The sequence below is a fragment of the Colobus angolensis genome, unplaced genomic scaffold (genome assembly GCF_000951035.1).
Source record: "Colobus angolensis palliatus isolate OR3802 unplaced genomic scaffold, Cang.pa_1.0 Scaffold13, whole genome shotgun sequence".
Lineage (NCBI taxonomy): Eukaryota > Metazoa > Chordata > Mammalia > Primates > Cercopithecidae > Colobus > Colobus angolensis.
Window position 1 is genome coordinate 468,866 of NW_012114252.1, and position 23,910 is coordinate 492,775.

The 23,910-nt window shown below is 36.0% G+C and overlaps 1 pseudogene; it reads left to right on the forward strand.

The window, feature by feature from the left end:
* The window catches only part of LOC105505940, a 171,879-nt pseudogene extending 162,799 nt beyond the window's left edge, over window positions 1-9,080 (forward strand).
* The last annotated feature ends 14,830 nt before the right edge of the window (window positions 9,081-23,910 follow it).

Below are 23,910 nucleotides of genomic sequence, written 5' to 3' on the forward strand. Positions count from 1 at the left end.
AAACCAGTGCTTGCCCTGTTAATAATTATTTGTGTAACTCCTTGTCTGATTTTTGAGAAAGTACTTGCTATATAGTAGTCACTTTAAAAAATGCTGGTTTTTATTATCCATATAGATAAAAATAATAAGATGTTTAAAATAGTTTAGTAGTGTATGGGCAGAAGCTTTACAAAGCCGATAAATTTTTCATATAACTTTTTTCATAGAAATACAAGTAATAATTATATTTAAGGATTACATAAATTTGGTCTGTCATAAAATACAAAAATTAGACAATTTAAAAATGGGATTAAAAGCATTTGATAAAATGCAACATACATTTTTTAAAATCCTTGGAAGTTGAAAAAATAAACATTAAAATATATCAATGTTAATTCAATTAAAATATGAAATGCTAAGGTGATCATGTTAAAACATGAAATGAAAGAGAATGGTCATAAAATACATAATGATCATAAAATATACATGATGTTGAAACCCATTCGAATGCCCATAGAAGTAATGCATTTCCAATAGCAGGATTTGACAAAAATGAGCCAAAATACAGAGCTTTATGACATAAAGAGAACTCCTTTAAAAATATTTTTATCACTAAATAACAAAAGTAAAATACTTCTGAAACAGCCAAAGAAAAATGTATTTGATAGAGGTAACTGATAATACCAAAATTTACCAGGGATTATAATATATGAATTTAATAATGGGAAAGAGACATTATTCCTGGGAGGAAATTCTGATAATGGTAGAAACAATGTGTCTACATATTATGTCATGGTTAGAAATTTTTTTTTTTTTTTTTTGAGACGGAGTCTTGCTCCGTCGCCAGACTGGAGTGCAGTGGCACCATCTCAGCCCACGGCACCATCTCAGCCCACGGCACCATCTCAGCCCGCGGCACCATCTCAGCCCGCGGCACCATCTCAGCCCACGGCAACATCTCACCCCACGGCACCATCTCAGCCCACGGCAACATCTCAGCCCACGGCAACATCTCAGCCCGCGGCAACCTCCGCCTCCCGGGTTCAAGGGATTTCCCCGCCTCAGCCTCCCAAGCAGTTGGGATTACAGGCATGGGCCACCACGCCTGGCTAGTTTTTTGTATTTTAGTAGGGATGGGGTTTCACCATGTTGGTTAAGATGGTCTCAATCTCCTGAGCGCGTGATCCGCCCGCCTCGACCTCCCAAAGTGCTAGGACTACAGGCATGAACCACCATGCCCAGCCGTGGTTAGAAATTTTAAGCTAAATCCCTGTTGTAGCTTTTGAAGCTTAAACTCATACATATTAAACTCATACATACCATGTAAAAAATAGTAATAAAAATATATTTGGAAAAAAAAGGGTTTTTACCAGTTGCAATTAAAATAATTAAAATATTATTACACCAAATAGGGATGTATAGTCTCAATAGTAAATCAGAATAGATAACTAAGATAACCAGAAATAAATGTAAAAATTGGTTATTTATGAAACACAGAAACAAACAAAAAGTAGACACAAAAAAGCTCTGAAACCTGCCAAAATTATTTTTCACTTTTTGGCTTAAGGATGAATATAAGATATTCTTTATAAAATGTTTAGACATTTTATATTTAGTATCTGTATAAGATATATACTATGGTATCACTAATAGTATTGTTAATATTATTATTAATTATATAGAATATATAAGATATTCTTTATAAAATGTTCAGACATTTGGCACTACCATAATTCTGAATTTGCTGATGTGCCAGAACAAATATAGTTACTTTGGATGTTACGTAAATTAAGAAATGATATTTTTAATTTTATATGTATGCTCTTTGTCCAAATGTTTATCAAATCTTTTTTGATAATATTATCATCTTATGTTTAAACTATAACTTGTCTTTGGCAATAGAGATAAATTTAGCATTCTAAAATTAAAACACTTGTTCAATTTATTACCAAAATGGATGTGCCTTTACAAAGTACGATGGAAGATTTTTTTATGATGGGCTTACCTGTTTTTTCAATGGAATATTACTGAAGACAAATTCCTAAGTTAATAAAATTAGAGTGCACTTCATATAAAGGAGGAAATGACTCCAAAATTTTAATCTTGTGGTAAATCAACATTAAATATTGAATTTCCCAGGACATACTCATAACCAAATTGCAATGGACTGAATGTACCCCCGTCTCCCCAAATTCATGTGTTTAAACCCTAATCCCAGTATGATAGTATTTGGAGGTGAGGTTCTTAGGAAGTGATCAGGTCATGAGAATGGAGTTTTCGTGAGTGGAATTAATGCCCTTATGAAAGGAACCCATAGAGTAAGCTGACTCTTTCTGCCATTTGAGGACACAAGAAGTTGTTTTTTAAACCAGAACTGGGTCCTCACCAAGAACTTTGACACTGCTGACACTCTAACTTCCAATGTCCAGAAATACGAGAAAAAAAAGTATGTTGTTTAAGCCACCCAACTTCTGGTATGTTATTATAATAGCCTGAGCTTACTATGACAAAATGGAAGACTAATATAGGAGGGATATTTTTCAAAGCTTGAAACATTTCTTATTTCTTTGTCTTCTTGGTAATTATTTTCTAATTAGTTTTTATGGACTTTGCCTTTATGATAATAGAGCAGTTTTCCCTTAAGGCCTATATGAATAATACATGACTTAAATATAGAAGTATATAAACACAAGCAAAATTTTGGAAGAGCAAAATTGTAGAAATAAAAATTAAGTGTTGGAGACTGAAAGATTTTTCTTCTTTCAGTTTATAGTTCAATAGGTAATCCTGGAGAGACTACTTTGACAATAGGTAGATGCTATATGTTTAAAATAACCTTTAATGATAATTGTCTTGTAAAAATTTTTGAAAATCTAAGTATCTCAAATAAATATCTTAAATATAAGCTCTTTCCCCCCTCAGTTTCATTAGCAAAACTATACTCCAAAAATAGAGAAAAGTTAAAAATCTGGACACTTGCTGAGTTCATAACCTAGGTCACATGAAAGAGCAGGACTAGGTTAGAAGGTTTAGCAAAAATTGTATGAAAATAGTTTTTAAGTTTGTCTTTAGGCTTAGAAATGAGCCTAAACTTGTTGTTGCTTTTATTTATTTGTTTTGTTTATTTATGTATTTATCATATTTCTACATTTGTTTGACAGACTGTATCAAAAGACAAATTTGTCCATAAGAAGCAGTGGCTTAAAATAATAAAATTCACATTCTCTTTTATACTGTTTCGAGCAGTATTAACTTTTACGTAAGTCAGTTCAAAAGTCAGAAACCTGTGAGTTCTATTGCTTCTTAATACCGTTTGCTATTATTACATTTTTGAATTTTCTATATACTCAATATCATACTTCAATAACAGCATATTCTATGTTTCAAGATAAAAATATTATATATGATCCTCAAACTTTTAAGTATGCATTACCAATTTTAAATATTCCTTCCTTGAAGATATTAAGGCTCAAAAACAAAGAAGTTTCCAAAATGGAACACCTAGGATAAACATGTGTATTTCTACCCCAAAATCTATCTGCTTTCTGTTATGTACAATCTTCTTCTTCAAAACGCTACTGTGTACATTATTTAACTAGAAATATTTTAGCATTGGTTACTTAATCTACCTGCTTCAATATATAACTCCTTTAAGAAGTCAGTGTCTTTAAAATTTGAGACTTTATAAAACCACTATTTTTCATTGAGGATTACGACAAATTTGAAACGCAGCATATACAATTAAACAGTTTGACACGAACAGCTTACATAATCAGATATAATAACAGTGTAATTCCTATGTGATCCACACTTAAAAACAGTCTTCACGTGTTTTATAAATTAAGTGTAGTTTGGAAAATTTCTGCTACTTTCTTTGCTGCCCATTATTTGTTTCCTCTGTTTTGTGTCTCTCCACTAGTCTTCTCCGCTAGTCTTGCATCAGAGTCAATTGTTTTCCATGTTTCAGATTTCCTTTTCTCTCCATTGAGACTTTACAGTACAGGGCCTTTACAAAGGTTGTTTTCGTAAGTTTAGCTATATATTCTGTTATTTCTATTACCTCATATATACAAATGGAAGAGGTCTGACTCTTCTTTACTGAATTATCTTCACATTTGCTGCTTATTTCAGAGCTTCTCTGATGGAAGAAATTTGCTTCCCATGCTTTTGTAAGAAACATATTGATTGCTATGTAAAACTGCTTATTTTTATTGTATTCTACAGGTAATTCTTACTTCTTAGGAAATGCCACTTTCAGCAGGAGCAACAAACTGAAAAATCATCCCTTTGCTACCTCTCGGTAATATTGTTTAAGTTTATTTTGTCAATTTATCTTTGATTTCCCCTTCTTGTATTTCACCGGCCTGAAATACATCCAGAAATGTCCTTTCCACCCATACAAATTCTTCTCTGCCATCGAATTACAACTCAGATATGTCAATTTTCGAAACAAGCAGTTCCTCAGCCCTGAACTTGAATAGAGCTCTTCATCTTATAAATGCCAGATAAATTACTTTCAGACTAATTCATGTGGAACTGATTCTGGGAAATGTCTTTTGTTCACATTTTGCTATTGTTTTGATATAATTTATCTCCCAGACTGTTCTTTAATTTTGTATATTTGTCTTGTTTCTATAGGGGGATGATGTTTGCTTTTCTTTCTGAATAGAAAAGATTCAGTTCTGTATTCTTTGGAATCAAACAGCACTTTGCCTTTTAAAATCATTTGTCTGAAAATATTGATGGACTATGTTTTGGGTACCTGAAATGTAACACAAGGGAAGGGAGTTTTGTTCTTTTTTTTTTTTTTTTCCCCAGATTCTCACTCTGTCGCTCTGGAGTGCAGTGGTGCAATCTCGGCTCACTGCAACCTCCACCTCCCAAGTTCAAACGTTTCTCCTGTCTCAGCCTCCTGAGTAGCTGGGATTACAGGTGCACACCACCATACCTGGCTAATTTTTGTTTTTGTTTTTGTTTTGTTTTGTTTTTGAGAAATGTAGTTTTGAGACATAGTTTCGCTCTGTCGCCCAGGCTGGAGTGCAGTGGTGCGATCTCGGCTCACTGCAAGCTCCGCCTCCCGGGTTCACACTGTTCTCCTGCTTCAGCCTCCCGAGTAGCTGGGACTACAGGCGCCCGCCACCAAGCCCAGCTAATTTTTTGTTTTTTTAGCAGAGACGGAGTTTCACCATGTTTGCCAGGATGGTGTCGATTTCCTGACCTCGTCATCCGCCTGCCTCGGCCTCCCAAAGTGCTGGGATTACAGGCGTGAGCCACCACGACCGGCCCTGATTTTTGTATTTTTAGTAGAGATGGGGTTTCACCATGTTTGCCAGGATGGTGTCGATTTCCTGACCTCGTCATCCGCCCGCCTCGGCCTCCCAAAGTGCTGGGATTACAGGCGTGAGCCACCACGACCGGCCCTGATTTTTGTATTTTTAGTAGAGATGGGGTTTCACCATATTGGTCAGGCTGGTCTCGAACTCCTGAACTCAGGTGATCCACCTACCTCGGCCTCTCAAAGTGCTGGGCTTACAGGCGTGAGCTACCGTGCCTGGCCGCATCAGGACTTTCTGCATGTGTTCTCTGAAGTAATCACAATTAAAATTACATGATCAACTGTGAATTCATGTTTTCTATGTAGCTCCCCAAATTTTGTAAGCCAGACATGGGGGTGGTATCTTTCATTTATCACTGTAATGTCAGTGCCTAGATTGTAAGTGATGAGTGACAACCCGTATCTGTTGCATGTACAAAGGTAATAATACTAGAAGTTTAATAAACATTTCCTGAGGGTGAAAAATGGGAAAAACTACGTATAGAGAAAAAGAGAAAAAGTAATAAGTTAAATATATTTTTGAAGTTCATATTCTTAATGGGGAAATTTAGTCTTTGTTTGGGAGAAAAATATTTTCTAAATATTACATAATCTAACAAATATTAAAATATCTTGGCAGCACATTAGAGATGGTTAGAGGTAAATGCAACTCATCTGGATGAAAAGAAAATACACTAGTCCAATAAAGATATGCTGTGGGTTTTGCTGAAAGTATAAACATTATAAACAGAAAATTAAAATCAATGTTAGTTGGTAAAAAAATAAAAATTGTGTATTATTTTGCTTAAAATTTGAATATTATTTTCTTGTGATAGTTTGCATAAGGCTTTCTTTAGTGTTTACAGACACAGAATACCTTCAAGTGGTTTAGGTTAGTTTTCTAATTTACTAAAACTTTTCGATGTTGAAAAGGAAATCCTCAAATTTTAATTTGGCAATGTATTTTGTGATAAACTCAACTTTTTGTTGTATTTATGGAAGAGGTAAATAAGTTGAATTATGATTGAGTTAAACACCTTAAATTATTATTCAGTTATAAGTTGGTTTTAATTCATTGATTGGTTTCATGCTTACATTTAGTAGAAGACACTGTTGTATTTTGAATGCAAGCATTGTTGATGATATAAAAGGCCACATTGCTTTTTACATATTTAGCAATATTTGTGTTATTCAAAATAATACATGATTTCAGGAATTAAAATATATGACTAAATGGGTCTTGTAGTTATAATTTGTACCCCATCTTTATAAAAATTGTGATAAATGTCGAAATATATACAATTAAAGGAGAAATAGTCACTCTTCAGGAAAATGTAATAAAATATCTTTATGTTTCTGAAAAGTATAATATGAAAGGTAAAGCTTCATGTTCAGGCCTCAGGCTAACTTCCTTTGAGTTTGAGAAGGGTCAAAGTATACAAGAGGATGAAAACAAAGGGCACTCCAACTGGGAGGGGAAAGCACCAACAGCAGCAGCAGCAACACAAGGAACAGTCAGGTTAAGCTAGAGTCTGTGATGTAAGCACTGATGAACATATATGACCAGAAATGTTTAAAATATCATAACTAATTGCTTGGTGAGATTTATATTACTGGGACTTTATGATACCTTATTATTTGCCTCGTTTCAATGATGAAAAGTCAAAATATCTCTTTTTGCTTGAGAAAAAAGAAAACCCACTCCATATAATCTAAAATACTGTCCATGCGCGATGACTCACACCTGTAATCCCAGCACTTTGGGAGGTTGAGGTGGGCAGATCACTTGGGTCAGGAGTTCAAGACCAGCCTGGCCAACATGGCCAAACCCTGTCTCTACTAAAAATACAAAAATTAGCCAGGTGTAGTTGTGCATACCTGTAGTTGTAGCTACTTGGGAGGCTGAGGCATGAGAATTGCTTGAGTCTAGGAGGCAGAGGTTGCAGTGAGCCAAGTTTGCGCCACTGAACTGCAGCCTGAGTGACAGAGCAAGACCCTGTCTCAAAAATTTTTAAATATATATGTGTGTGTATATATATAACATGTCATATATATTATTTATATACATAGCATGTCATATATGTTGTATATTATTTCTATATATAGCATGTTATATATAAATAAAATATATGATATGTTATATATATTTATATATAAAACATGATATATATATATATAACATTCTCTGCACCTTGTCTGGGGTCAGTGAGCAAAAGTGGGCGCTGGAGGGGATACTCAAAGCAGACAGCTGGAGCCAGTCCTTGTGTCCGAAACTCACACTGGCACCTCTGAATCCTCAGAATCCGCTGACTTTTGAGCTCTCACGGTTGGGTGGCGGGGATGGGATTCCTGGTTCGCAGCTCCAGAGGATCACGCTCCTTCCCGGATATCTGTACAACACAGCCACGTTCTGCCGTGAGGTGCAGCATTTGACAACTTACCCCCTTACCACATACCACTTCCACTCATGTCCGAGTCAACTTTGTTCTTAACCTTCTTGAGACTCCCCTGTGCCTCCGCAACAGGTCTTTTTCTCCCAGTTCATTGAGTTTGGAGTTTTGAATACCATGCATAAAGTTTACTTTTAAGATTGAGCATTCTTTTGATGCCCTTCCTCCCAAAAACGTTCATGCTCACGAGTTTGTGGGTAAAGTGAAAGCCAGTACACACAGGAAGCTATGGCTCAACACAGGCTCACATCACGACTGCTTCTGTGGCTGTTGACCAGCCATCCATCTTTGTGGTGGTAGCACAGGACTGTTTAATGACAGCAGCGAGATCTGCTCTTCAGCATGTGGTCAAGATTCTTGCAGAATCACATCCCACCCACTATGACTTCTTGTGGAGGTGGTTTGATGAAATCTTTACTTTGCTACATCTCCTGCTCCAACAGTATTATCTGTCTAGAACCAGTGCCTCATTTTCTGAAAACTTTTGTGGCTTAAAGAGAATCATAATGGGGGACACTCACAAGTCTCAGGGATTGGCTAGTGTTGGTCTCCTAAGGAAGCAGCTTTGTAAATCAATTATGCTCCTGGTTCTTCTTTCCTATCTGAAAATGAAGCTGGAGAAGCTGGCTTCTAGCCGAAAGAAGAGGATGAATATTCTATTCATTCCCCTTCTTCCAACTGGAAATGATTTTACAGACCCTTCCTGGCAACCTACCCATTTGTTAACATGGCCTGGGCAGGATGGTGTCTTGTACAACTTCGATACATCCTAGGAAAATCTCAGCATCACTCACCACTGCTGAGACTGGCTGGAGTTCAGCTAGGTCGACTGACAGTTCAGGATATACAAGCTCTGGAGCATAGACCAGCTGAAGCCAGCATGATATAGCAACCAGCCAGGAGTGTTAGTGAGAAGATAAAGTCAGCTCTGAAGAAAGCTTTGAGGGGTGTTTCCTTATCCCTGTCTACTGGCCTTTCTGTCAGTGTATTCTTCTTGCAGTTCCTTGACTACTCATCTGAAAACCAATAAATCACCAATAATTGACTGCCCCGCCTACTCCACCACCACCTGTCCACCTAGACTATAACTCTGATTGTCGCCTTTTACCCAAAATGCAGACTGTGTGCCCACCGTATTGTAAAACCCAGGTGAATGATACCTTATTGCTGCTTCTAGCTATGTGTTTTGTTACGACTGTGTGTTTCATTATGTGAGGAGTCACCAAGCTTGTTCCATTACAGGTTATCCAACAGAAGTACAACATCTGATTAAATTCTACTCCCCTGAGAACAGAAAAATAAAATTACATACAATACTTTATGAAGAAACAAAATAATTACTGGATTTTTTTTTTCAAATGAAATATTTCTGGTCAAATTATTGTATTAGTACGAGATAATCTCAGTTGTTTGCCTTTTAGTGACTGGAATAGAGGGAATTGGTTAGACTTTTGTTTGAAAGCAGAAATCAAGATAGATGATTGAAACAGTAAGCAGCCACGATCCACTGGGTAGCAACAAAAACGAAAAAGTGACGTCACCAAGTATTAGTGGTTGGAGAAAGGGTCCCATTGACCTATGCCCCGGATTCAGCCCACTGAAGAGGCAGAGCTGGCTCACACTGCTCACACCGGGGTCTCTCTGTTCAACATATCTGACAATTGAAGTGCAAAACACAGAGTGAAAAAACACCAAACAAACCCGGAAGCTAGGGAAATGCTGACGGACCTAAAACCAAGAAGAAATAAGGCCTTTTCTTCCCTCTCCTTGCCTTCAAATGTCTGAACAATGCTTTGTGAGGACAGAACCTCAGCACACTAACTAGCAAAATAGCCTGAGAAGAGAGTACTCGAACTCCATTCCTAGCCTGAGAGAGCCGAGAATTCAGGGTGGAACTGTTGCTGAGAGGCAATAGGTAAATAATCAATTCAACATCATATTTAACGATTACAAAATAGTGTGGGTTATGGGCTAACATATTTGGCATTAGGTATGTTCAAGTGTGATTTGTTTGCTGCTTAAAAATTTCCAAGTAATGCAAAAATATTTTAGTCCAAGAATTTCTGCCACTATATAAGTCTTGTAAAGACTTATAAAGCCTCTATATAAGTCTTGATTTCTTTAAAATAGAATCCGTCATAATCCTTTGTGTTTTAATTCTATACTATAATTCTCACGTCTTTATCAGTAAACTACTCTATATAATTTTTTTAATGTAGGTAAATCCATTTTATGGGTAAAACAAAGACAAAATCAAAGTGTGGTGTCCAGGAAATAGACTGGATTGCAGTTTTATAGGAAGGCATTCTATTCCTGGCTGCAGCAATAGCAATAATTAGAAGTTAAGGCAACTAATTAACTTCTGTGACAATCAATCAGTTCATCTAAAAATAATTAACAGAAATAACTACCTTGCAAGTGTATTATAAAATTAGATATAAAAGATTGAAATCATTCTTGAAACATAACAAAGTGTAATAAAAAACCTGCAAGAGTGATTTGGCAATGATGTTAAGATTATGTTGTTTTATCCCTAAGGATATGCAAGTTGTAAGGCAACAAAACAGTATCACAACCAAATTATTTAACCCTTATAGCCATAATATTGATAAAATTATTAATGTGTAATATCCATAACAGATAAAAATGTCTAGAACAGCATTTCTTAATCATCTTGTCTCATAGAAATATTGTAAAATGATGACAATGTGTACTGTTCATATGGGTTTTTATATGATGATTTGAAGTATCCCAGTTACTGCTGATTTATATCTCCAAACCGATGTTTAACAACTTAGTTCAATATTATGTTATTTATCATTTAATTACATATCCCTGACTTAAGCAAAACTTACTAACCCAAAATGATTATGCAACTCAGTGTCCTGAAATTATGATTTCTTAGTTCATCAACCATGTCTTGATAATATTTAATACTTTTATGCACATTTAAATGAAATTATGAAAATTTAATTACTGACCAAGACATGTACAGGCATTTACACACTATTTTGCACGTATTTATAAACATCCATTTATTTCATAATTATTCAAAACAGTTCCTTTGTGTCTGATGCTATGCTTGGGGTACATACTTGAAAGATTAAGCATTAGCTCCCATAAGAAGCACAGAACGTATTAGAGATAAGTGCCAGTCATCTTATAATATAAAATATTCAATAATACAGGGATATTACAAAAGGATGAAAGGAGCACATTTGTCAATTTGACTCATGGGAGAGTTCACAATGTAGGGAAAGCATGCAAATTAGCAGGGGTATTGTGACGAAGGTAGTTTTTAGATGTGGCTCATACCTGCAGTCACTTGCCTTTACATAAAGGCAATTATTCTCTTTAATCTTCTTGGACTTCATCTAATCAGAAGGCCTTAGAGCAAACTCAGATTTCTCTGAGAAACAAATTCTGCTATGTATCTCCCAGCTAATTCTAGTGATTCTGTTTCTCTGGAGAACTTTGACTGATACAAAATCACTCCCAAACACTTAGATATCTTTTCCAAAAACAGGGATATTCTCTCAAATAACACGACTAAGCCGTCAAACTCAGGAAACTGACATTGATACATTAGTCTCATCTAACCTTCAGAACACTTTCAGGATTCAGGCTGGGCATGGTGGCTCACACCTGGAATCCCATCAGTTTGGGAGGCTGAGGCAGGAGGATTACTTGAGTCCAAGAGTGTGGGACCAGCCTGGGCAACATAGCAAGACCCCATCTCTACAAAAAATAAAAATAAATTAGCTAGATGTGATGGTACACCTGTATTCCCAGCTACTTGGTAGACTGAGACAGGAGGATCCCTTGAGCCCAGGAGGTCAAAGCTATGGTGAATCTTGATCAAGCCTGGGTTGACAGGGTGACCCTGTCACAAATAAACAAACAAAAACTGTATCAATAATACCTGCTATAGCATAATTATCCAGTTTAGAAAAAACTGGTGCATTTAGTTGTTATGTTTGTAGTGTTCTTCAATCTGAAAGTTTCCCAGACTTTACTTTTGTGGACTTACCAATTTTGAAAACTACAGACCAATTTTATTATGCAGTGCCCATTATGTTGGCTTTGTGTGATGTTTCCTCGTGGTTTAATCGGGTTTGGAATACTTGGCAGGAAAGTTAGAAACGCGCCACTGTGCTCTCATTGCCTACCCTCAGGTAGCACCAAATATTTTTGCCCCATGTTAGTGTCAGTTATTTGATTTATTAGTACCTACCATCTCCACCATAAAACCATTCTCTTTTCTTTTGTAAGTAATTAGAATGTAATGTTAAGGCATTGTGAAACTGCGTAAACATCTTCCACATGAAAATCACAATGTATTGATTTATTCTTATCAGCATGGACTCATAGTTTCTATTTTTTCAGTGTGTTATAATCCCTCATTATTGTTATTTATTTTCCTGCTCAAATTATTCCAGATTTTGCCAGTGAAAACCTCCTTTAACTGGATTTTGTGTCTTTTTGACAAGTCTCAAATCATTCTTTGAACTTATTTCTCATGTTTGGTACCAAATTATATGTTTTCATTCTAAAATTCAGGATTATGTTGTGCTTCTCCTGCTCTAAATCTGGAATTTAAAAATTTTCCAAGGAGTTGAGTTTCATTGTAGTGGAAGTTAATGCTGGAAAACCAAAATCTAGAAGGTAGGCATTTCATTGTTTGGGGAATATTACTCTTCACAGATTTTCTCAGTGGCTAGAGTTGGAAAATATAACACAATAAATGTTCATTCATAGTTACTCACAGGAATTTACATCTATTTTTACTTCTTGAGTTCATGCCAGTTACGAGGAGGCAGCCACATTAACTTTTTCGGACCTATGCGCTGGTTCACCCTTACCCTCTTTCCTGTACAAATAATATACTTAGTCTATAGAGCACAGTGAATCTTTGCTTAATGAGGTATTAGAGTATCCTGACTCTCCCTTAATAGGGATATGCTTAATCTGCTCAAGTTCTGACATCTGTGCTATATTTTTCGCCTTCTTCCACACTTATTCTTCTTATCCTGATAAACTCATTTGTAACACACATTCTAGGCTACTTGCCAACCTCCCAATAACCTTATCACTTCACTTGGACATATTTTTCTTTCATTCTTGAAATTTGCAAATTCTACTGGGTTAATTCCCCGGTAGGTTTATCTTCACTGTTTTTGCCTGATGCTTTATAAGCACTTTCAATCATAAAACTAGTTCTTTGTCACCCCTTAGAGTACCTTTCTCAATATTCTAGATGTCTTTTTCATAACTAATTACAAAATTCCAATCCAATCCCTTAAATTTCAATCTCTTGAATATTTCTGAAGATATACGTTGGTATTGTGTAAAGTTTGACCTTGTAGTCTCTGTTCCATGGTCTGCTTTTACTGTGATTTTTCTCATTCTTTCTTCTCTTTTGAACTATCATAAGTGTTATCATGATGGATTCTTTTTTCTTTTTAATGCATTCACTAGGAATATAGTCTGTATTCCTCAATTATTGAGTATTAAAAAGGCAAATATCAAAGATATTTTAGGTCTATGTCTAATTTTTCTGTATAATAAGAGTTTAATACAGATTTTCTTTGTAGACAGCACATCTAAGAGCTTATGAGAATGAAGACATCTATGTTAATAAAAAAAGACAGTCATATGATGAAGTTTTAGTTCTGCATTTAATTATTACTTTGTTTTTGTTTTTCTTTTTTTTGAGACTGGGTCTCACCCTGTCACTCAAGCTGGAGTGTAGTGGCACAATCACGGCTCATTGCACCCTCTACCTCTGAGACTTAAGCAATCCTCCCATCTCAGCCTACTGAGTAGGTGGTACCACAGGCTCACACTACCACACCCGGCTACATTTTGTATTTTTACACAGGGGTTTGCTGTGTTGCCCCAGCTGGTCTCATTCTCCTGAGCTCAAGCAATCTACCTGCCTAGGCCTCCCAAAATGTTGGGATTACAGGCATGAGCCACTGCACCTGACCCTACTCTACACTGATACTTGGGACTGACTAAACCTAATTCTGTGTCCCTTATTTGAATATGAACTACCTTACGATTATTCTTACCAACTTACCTGCGTTTGCCCAGCACAGTTATTTGTAACAGGTGTAATACAGAAAAATGTCCCATGAAAGATCTCCTTGTGGTCTTTGACATACCATGCTCATTCAAGACATTCTGGCATTTTTAGGTTTATACAATAGCAATGTTTCATGGACTTTCTTCTTCTCCTTGTAATACCAACCAAGACGAAAATTACTGACACACATAATTAGGAAGTCTAGTCAGATGTGACTGAATTTAGGCAATCAAATTGAACAATCATAAATTTTGAATTAACTTTGATTTTGATTTGTTGCATCAGATTTCTCCATCCAGTTGAAAACGTGGTTACTACATAGTTTCAGATTCAAATTCCACAAGTTTAGTAAGCCCAGTCTTTATGAGTAGTCCTTCAGAAAATTCCAGTGAAGACTCAGATTGACATGGCATGGGTCATGTGTCTCTTAATACTATATAATCAGAAAACGTGAGGAATAGTAATCAGAAGCAACTAAACTAAATTAAATGCCTTCAGTATATGCAAAGACTGTGGCACCAGAAAAGGAGGGTGAAGCAATACTGAAAAATTATATGCTAACACAAAAACTTGTACACAAATATTTATAGCAGCATTATTGATAATAGTCAAAAAGTGGAAATAACCCAGATATCTGTCAACTAATGAATGGATAAACAAAATTCTATATCCATGAGGCAAAATATTATTGAGCCATAACAGAGATGGAAATACATAATATGGATGAGCTTTAAAAATATTGTGCTAAATAAAACAACCAGAAACAAAAAGTCACAAATTATGTGAATTCAACTATATTAATGTCCAGAATAGGCAAATCCTTAGCAGTAGAAAATACATTAGTATTTGCCAGTGAGTACCTAAGGGTGTGGAGTTTCTTTTAGGGTTGATAAAAATGTTCTGGCATTTGGTGATAGCTATGCAATCTTGTGAACATACTGCATTCACTGAAATGTATGATTAAAAATACTTAATTTTATGGTATGTGAATTATATCTCAACTTTAAAATGGAAAAAATGTATGTTGCAATCTGTCCTGCCTTTAGATATGCAATGCTGTCTGGTTGGGCATAGTTCTTTCCCCAGGATTTCATAAATTTCTTGGGCCACATGAGGCAGCACTTCTTGCCTGAGGGGCTTCTCAGCACAAAGTGTTCACATCACTTCTCCTGTCAATAGCATATAAAACTTCATTTATACCTCATTTATTATTCTTTCTTGTCCCCTTTGAGAATGTCTCCCATTCGGCTACGAGCTATTTCTACCAGCTTGCTTACTTGTGCCCACAAACAAAGGTGTCCCCATAATGAGTGCCACTCCTGCTAGAAATTCTCAGAAATGCTATACAGGGTGGTGGTGACTATGTGAGGGAATGAGGCAGATGGTAGCAAGATCTGGTTACATTTAGGGTTTTGCTTTTAAGCTGAATCCATCTAATGCAAGCTTATCTGCTGGTGGCTACAAAACACCCTTCTCAAGCTTGTGTCATGAATCTGGTGTTGGGTATTTGTTATGATTCATCTGTAACTTGTACATACCTCAAGATGTTGAAAGAAGTTGGCTGATTGTATGATGTATTCCATTAGCTTCACTCAATATGAAGGAGCATTATCAATTAAGGGACCAGGGCCAAATAAATTCAGGTACAGTGAAATGGGGCTTGCTGTCCCTGGAGGTTTTCTGAGTTATCAATCTGCAAAGATCAGGGAGTACTTGGTGCTAATTCATGTTGCTATCCTAATTCCCTGAGAGAATCTTAAATAGCAATCGGAGGTTTCTGCCCAAGAGACAGGACATCAAGGATTGGGAAAGTAACTTTACAAAAGGGGCATTGAATGATAAATACTCTCAAGACATAAGTAGATACTATAGAGAAAGAACTAAAGAAAACTTTGTGATAATTAGGGGAATAGTTCCCCATTTGCTATTCAAAATCTTCAAGTATAAATGAATGAAGGAATGAATGAGAATGTTGCATGTGATCTTTTCATGAAACTACATAAAGTGAGAATGCCTTACTTTTTCCAATTAAGGATTTTGGAGGAAGGCTAACGAATTGAGGAAATTCTTGAAAATGGGACTACAGTTAAAGGGTAAACATGTCTCCCACTTGCTGAAGGCTTTTTATGTGCTAGCCTTTATTGCTCTACACTACTTCAGCAACTCCCTTAATCACCACATCACATGATTGTAGGTGCAGAAGACAGCATCACATCAGGTAATTTCTTTCAGATCCCACTGTTCAATTAATATGAATATTCTACCTTGGAACTGTTGTCTAAGATAATCCCAGACACCATGCAGTGAACCATTTTTTTCCCTGTTGCCTCTAAAACAAAAAGGATGGTGTGACCAGGTAAAGAGGAGTTGATTCTCAGAGCTGCTTTAAAGTGGAAGCAATAAAAGGCAGGGCAGCTGTTCATAATTATCAGGGATCTCAGTGGGCTGTCTGAGTTCTTCACCTTCCTACTTTTGACTACTCAGACTTCTCACTATCAACCAGCGACCCTGGTTTTGAATTTACCTATTTTTAAATCTGTTTTCCCCAGACGTCATTCCTAGGTATGAGATTAGAGTGGGTCCATAATGAACTGATAATATTTTAACCATAATAGGTTCGTTTCATGTTGCACACAGCAAGTCAATAAGCTGAGACACTGGGTTACAGAAGAGAAAGAGGTGTAATTGTAGGATCACCAAACAAGGAGATGGGAGGAAACCTCAAATCCATCTCCCCAAGGAATTTAGAGTTAGGATTTCTAAGGGTTTGGGAGTAGGCTGAAGCGTAGAGATCATTGATTAGTAGAAGGAAGAGTGCAGGGTGAGTTCATGGGATAGGGAGATGCAGAAGCTGTGGTCTCATGCTAATCCCATCCTTCTATAGAGGTCTTCAAAGTGATTGCTGCACTTCAGGGTCTGAGAAACATCTTAAGCAATCCTCACACAAAAGCCTTTGTTTTGATTCTAATGTCAGACATCCTGTCTTTAGGAACAATGAAGATGAAAATCAATTCTTTAACAGTCTTATGACCTTAGTGTCAGAAATTTTATTTATAGAAACAATTAGGATGGCAGTGGTCAGTTATCTATTGCTATGTGACTTTTAGCAACAAGGAAATCCACCAAAGTTCAGCCTGGCTAATGCTTAATTATAACTATACCTCTGTCCAGAACCCAGCATGCAATTCTTGTCAACCCTGTGGGGATGGTTTCAGTGCTGGCATGCGATTGGCTAGAACACAGTGCAGAAACTATTTTAGGAAGATATGGGTTGCTTCAAAAGGCTGAATTTAATGGTGAATCATTAGTCAGAGTAGAAGTCCAGCAGGACTATTGTAGGTAATCTTTTTGTATACCTGCATGTGTACCTCACCCATGCTCTGCCTAAGAATCCACGATAACTCTAAAAAAGCACATTTAATATATAGTGGAAAGGTAGACATTGGTCAGAAATATTCCACTGAGTTGACACCTTTTAATAAACCTAAGCATTACTGTGATGACCAATGTGGGAATTAGCAGGTGGGAGGGCTACCAAGGACACAGACATCAGTGTATTTAGGGGGACTTGGAGAAATGTTGATGAAAAAGTCAGACTGTGTGAAATATTTAAAGAGGTTTATTATAAGCCAATATGAGTTACCATGTCCCAAGAACTAGTCTCAGGATGTCCTGAGAATGTGTGCCCAAGGTCGTTGGGTTATAGTTTTGTTTCATACATTTTAGGGAGTCAAATGTTACAGGCAAAGACATAAATCAATACATCCCTTTTGGAGTTAGGCACAATGAACCAGCATTCACATTAAACAGAGGTACACGTTAGTTCAATCTGGAAAGGCAGGACATCTCGATGCAGGGTTTACAGGTCATAGGTGAATTCGAAGATTTTGTGATTGGTAATTTGTTGAAAGAGTTAAGCTCTGTCTAAAGACTTGAAGTGAATAGTTAAGATAAGGAAGGTTGTGAAAGCCAAGGTTCTTGTTAAGTAGATGAAGCCTCCATGTAGCAGCCTTAGATAATATGGTAAATGTCTCTTTTCTAACCTTAAAGGTATCAGACTTTCATTTAATCTCTCTTAGATCTGGGAAAGACCTAGAAAAGTAAGGAGATTCTCTACAGATCAAAATTTCTTCCACAAAATATGTCTTTGAAGGGCCATTTCAAAATATATTTTGATTTCCTTCAAGGTCTGCTATCTATCTTATAATGCTACACAAGAATCAGGTTTGATTTTGGTGTCTTATTGCTAGAAAGTATCTGTTTTTTCAGTCTTATGATCTCTATTTTAATGTTAATGTTGGTCAGTTGTGCCTAAATTCCAAAAGGAAGGCGGTATAATGAGGCATGCCTGACCTCTCTTCCTGTCTTGGTTGGGAATTCGATTTTTCAGGTTTCCCTTGCCACAGGGTGGGAGTCTGTTTGTAACTGCCCGGTGGGTTCTCCTTGCCTGCTGCCTAGACAGAGCCAATTTCTCATGACAGTGGAATTGCAATAGAGTGTACACCAAAAATAAAATTCTAAAGGCAGCCCACAACCATCTGGATGGATTCCCTCCTCAGCCAGGTCACCCTAACATTTAACCTGAAAAACTAGTTCAGACCATGACAGGAAGTAGGGTTTGGATATGCCTTATTGTAACCCTCCAGCATTAAAATCAACACAGACCTCAAATCTGATGAGAAACATAGTCTATTCTCTCTAAAAAGCCTGCTACTCAGAGACTTTGTCTGCATAATAAAACCTAGGTCTCCACAACCTTTTATCATAACCCAGACATTTCTTTCTATACATAATAACTGTTTCAACCAATTGCCTATCAAAATATGTTTAAATTTACCTATGACTTTGAAGCCAGCACTTCAAGTTGTTCTGTCATTGTAAATATTACATGTACTGATTGATGTATTATGTGTCCTTAAAATGTATAAAAGCAAGCTGTACCTTGATGACCTTGGGCATATGTCATCAGCAGCTTCTGAGGCTGTGTCATAGTGCATCCTTAAACTTGCAAAAATAAACTTTCTAAATTGATTGAGACTTGTCTCAGATACTTTTGGGTTTGCAAGAGATAAAGTTTAATTCATTCAGAGCTGCCTACACAGGAGACACAAGTTCTATTATTATTCAAATCAGTCTCCTGGAGAATTTGGGGCCTGGAGTTTTTAAGGATAATTTGGTGGGCAGGGGGCCAGTGAGTTGGGAGTACTAATTAGTTGGTTTGGAAATGACCATCACAGGATGTGGAAGCTGTTCTCTTGTGCTGAGTCACTTCCTGGGTGTGGATCACAGCAGACCACATGGAGCCAGCTGGTTGTCAGAAACGCAAAAACATGAACAGACATCTCAAAAGGCTAATCTTAGGTTTTACAACAATATTATCTATACAATAATAGATGTTATCTTCAAGAGTAATTGGGGAAGTTAACAATCTTATGACCTCAAGAATAATTTAGATAATTATCTAAAATTCCAGGCCCTCTCATCCTAACTTGGTGGTCTTTTATGGGTTTTACAAGAGCAGTTTAGGTTTAAGGAAGGGCTACTATTTAAACTATAAACTTTTTTTTTTTTTTTTTCCCACAAAGCTAGTTTAGCTCATGCTCAGGGATGAGCAAAGACAGCCAGCCTGTGAATCTAGAGACAAGATGGAGTCAGCCATGTCAGATATCTCTGTCAAAATTCCCTCAGTTATAATTTTTGCAAAGGAGGTTTCATGTTCAGTCAGTTGGGAGTTTAGAATTATATTTCTGGTTTACAAGAACAATGTGTTTTTCCATGTTTTCCTGTCCTTTCAATTCATCTCTTCTTCAGCACTCTGAGTTCAGAATGTGTCTCTTTTGTGCCACCCTTTTGGGGCTTGAGGAAATGAAACCAAGAGTGAAACTGAAGACAACCAATCAATATCCTAGACGCATTAAGCTGCCAGGCATTATGGATGCAAAATCCATTAACTACCTTGGGCAGGTTCTGTGCTAAGCAATTAGCTCTCATAATTTCTCTTTCTGTTCTTGGTAATCTCGGGAGCCAGGCACTACACATATGTGCCAGAGAAGCTAAGGACATACAGCTAATAAGTTGTACAGCAAAGGCTGGAACCCACTTGCATCTGACTTCTGAATCCAAATAAACCTGTTTGTGCTTATTCACCAAAGCAAGCTACAATAGCATGGAGTTTATTTGGGGGTATTGACAAGTAAAGAGATACACATTTGTGAAAAGAAAAATCTTGGGCCCTCAAAATCATTAAATTAAAGGGAAAATTCAACCTGGAAATTGTTTAGGACAAACCTATGTCCCATTTTATTTAAAGTCATCCCTCTGTTCATTGAGATGAATTTACATCTGATTACCTTCTTTGGAAAGGCTAATCAGAAACTCAAAGGAGTACAGCCATTTGTCTCTCACCTATCCGGGACCTCCCCACTTCTGAGTTACTTGCATTTGTCTGGCTTTTGCTTCAAGTTTTCCTGCCTTTCAAGGCCAAACAAATGTTCATTTTACATATTGACTGATGTCTCACGTCTCCCTATAATGTATAAAATCAAACTGTGCTCTGACCACCTTGGGCACATGTCATCAGGACCTCCTGAGACTGTGTCACAGGTACACATCCTCAACCTTGACAAAACAAACTTTCTAAAGTAGCCGAAATCTGTCTCAAATTTTCGAGGTCCACACAATAAGAGTAGATGTTATTAGAAAAAAAAAATTATTTTGATATGTAAGTTAAAATACTTTTCATATATCTTTTCATTTTCTTCTTATCCTTCCTTTGCAGAATCGTGTGTGGTATGCACAGAAGCACACATGCTTGTGTGTATATCTGTGTAACTCTCCTGTGTATAAACTTTATATTCTGTTGCTTTTATGCAACTTATACACATTTTCCAATAATTAATTTTGTAGACTGTATTTCGTATTACACGTGAGTATTTTCCAAGCTACAATTAATTATTAACATTGGAAGGCAACTTGAGAGATCAGCTACTAATCCATTAGGGTTCAGAAATGTGTCCCTTAAGAAATGAAAAGTTAGGTTGATTTTTAAACCTAGAAAAGAGACTACTAACAACCTTTCTTATAATACTGAAGTATGCTACTAATTAATAAAATGTTCCATATGGTGACAACATGTAATAAACATTGATATAAGGAATACTTATCTATTTCATTCATTTCTGAATGATCAGGGTAGGCAATATGATAGGAAAAAATGAAACAAAATATATGAAATTAGTTTTGACAAAATCGACTTTTTGAAGAAAATTTTGAAGTTTATAAAGACCAATTCAAGGAATATATAACAAATAAATGTTCATTTGTATATGCCTGTGAATGAGAGTTCCAAATTTTGTCAATATGCCAATGTGCTTAAAAACATTGAACTGATATATATGAAGTTCGATGAAACTGAACTCAGATCAACATCTAAATGATAGGTTTGTGGATGTTTATTCTAAATTTTATGAAAAGATTTAAAATTTCAAGTAAAGTACTATATATGTAAAAACTAAACACAATTTTTAGAAATAAAAAGAATAATAATTGAACCCACCAATAGATAGTGTGAGGACCTATGGAGTTACAGTAACTTAAGCAATATAATGTTGATTTCCACAAAACAGAGATAAATTAATGGACTATGTAAAAAAAAAAAGTCTATAAACACTACAAACTATTCATTATAACGGAATAATTAAGATTTTATATCATAGCTGTTGGAATAGATTGTCCTAAAACAGTAAGTCTTCTTTATAAAAAAAAAAGTAAAATCACTATATAATATTACATAGCAGCACAAATTGCAAACAGATTATTAGAAAATAATTACAAGTTGGTTTTCTCCTTTTCTATATTTTTCATTCCTTATTTCCACTGTTTCTTATCATTTAAGTTGGGCAGAACTTCTTAAAATTTTACAAATAGGTCAGGTACATTTGCTCATGCCTATAATCCCAGCACTTTGGGAGGCAGAGGCAGGTGGAACACCTGAGGTCAGGAGTTCAAGACCAGTCTGGTCAACATGGTGAAATTCAGTCTCTACTAAAAATACAAACATTAGCCAGACGTGATGTCATGCACCTGCAATCCCAGCTTCTCAGGAGGCTGATGCAGGAGAATCACTTGAACCCGGGAGGCAGAGGTTGCAGTGAGCCGTGAATGCACCACTGCACTCCAGCCTGGGTGAGAGAGAAAGATTCTGCCTCAAAAAAATAAAAAAAATAAAAAATTATAAATAATAGCGAGGTATGTCCTGCTCATACATTCCCAATAGTAAAGGTAAGCAGAAGACTATTGCACGGGGTCTCATGGAGGCTCGTTAATGAAGGGCTTCTGTCTCTAGGGGGATATTTGGAACCCTAGAAGAAGTAAGACTCTTTGACCAATCTGAGATCTGGAATGGGTAGTATACAAGAGAAATCACTAACATCAACTCACTGAAGTATTGATTTTTAAGTGAATTCCAAAATTGCAGACTGTAGCTTGAGTTTATAAGCCTTTACTAGTAATTTTCATGTTGCTTACACCTTTAAAATATATGTGTGTATTGGGTAGAGGAGGAATTTTTCCAAGGTGAGTATCTTAGGATTTACTCATATTAGTGCTGTGTCCTCATCATAAAATTGGTTATTTCCTGTTTCATCCCTTACTATTGAAGCTGATTCCCTATAGCTTCTAAGAAATTTTATATATTCTTTAAGTGACCAGAATTGCTATTATGGCTTGAAACCGAAATAATCAATTGATAATGACTTTTTCCTTTTTCTTTTTTATTTCATAATTTGTTATACTTGTTCCCTCTTAATGACCACAATAAAAAGTTTCACCACTATCTGAGTTAGTTCTATATTTATTATTACTGTTCATAATGCAGTTAACTCATTTAAAGTTATTGAGTCTCATTTCAGCACAGGAATTTTTTTAAAGTATTAATCCTCTGTTTGTTAATAACCTTTGGGAATACATCACCTCATATCGGGATGCCTAAATTGCAGTGATTCCATCTCTTTTGCTAAGTGAAAAGTCCCTGAGATCTACCAAGTCTTTACAATTGCCATGTCTGCTACATTCCCAACCAAATTTCCTTATGGTATAGGGATTGCATATAATTTTGATAAATACATCGCTGCATTAAAGATGATAAGACAAAATACTTTATATCTTATGGTTATACTATACAAAATTTTTCTTGGTATAAAATGAACATGGATTTTAAAAATTCCAGTTCAAAACTATTATTTCTAATCCAAATATGGGAGACATAGTTGTCAAATTGTAAATAATGTTCCATCTCTGGCAGTTGGAAGAATAATTACATGGCTGTGGCATTGGAGGTACTGGGGTGAGGAATTAAAAGAATAAACATTTTCTTCATTTATATAAAATTATACTGGCTTTTATATTTCATAGATAATTTAAGCTATTCTTCTACACATAATACAATGGGAAAAATTAGATCCAAGATTTGCTTTTACTATGTGATAGAAACTGTACTGAAGCATTATGTTCCTTGGAGGCCATGATGCTACTTACTAGGAAACATAATGAGATCCTTGTCTGCACACCTGGCCTAATGCTGCTGGACTTATCTTCACATACGTATTGGAGGTAGAAAATAAAGACATAGAGGTCAAATCACATTTGATTTTAAGGTTAAATGATGTGAAATATTGATTACACTTCTTGAAAGTATGGGAAGTATATAAGAAATGTATTTTTAAACTGTGACTAGAAAATGGACAGATAATTAACATGATGTGGGATTTATATAACATCTTCTGTGGCATATTATAAAATTTCAGTACTCTAAGTAAATTTTCTCCTATTCTTGAAACCTCTTGTTATGTGATTATTAATACTAGATTTTAATTTACCAGATGGACAAATGCATTTAACAATACGGGTGCTACTGGGTATCAAATGAAAGCAAACAAGCAAACTAAAAAAGAGAAGGAAACAATAAAACAAACGAACAAAGGATACAAGGAAGGAAGAGATCACAAAAGTATCCCAGAATTAAGACCGAACAAATTTACATTTAAATAATTCCAGGTGAGTTCAACTCATTTATTAAAATA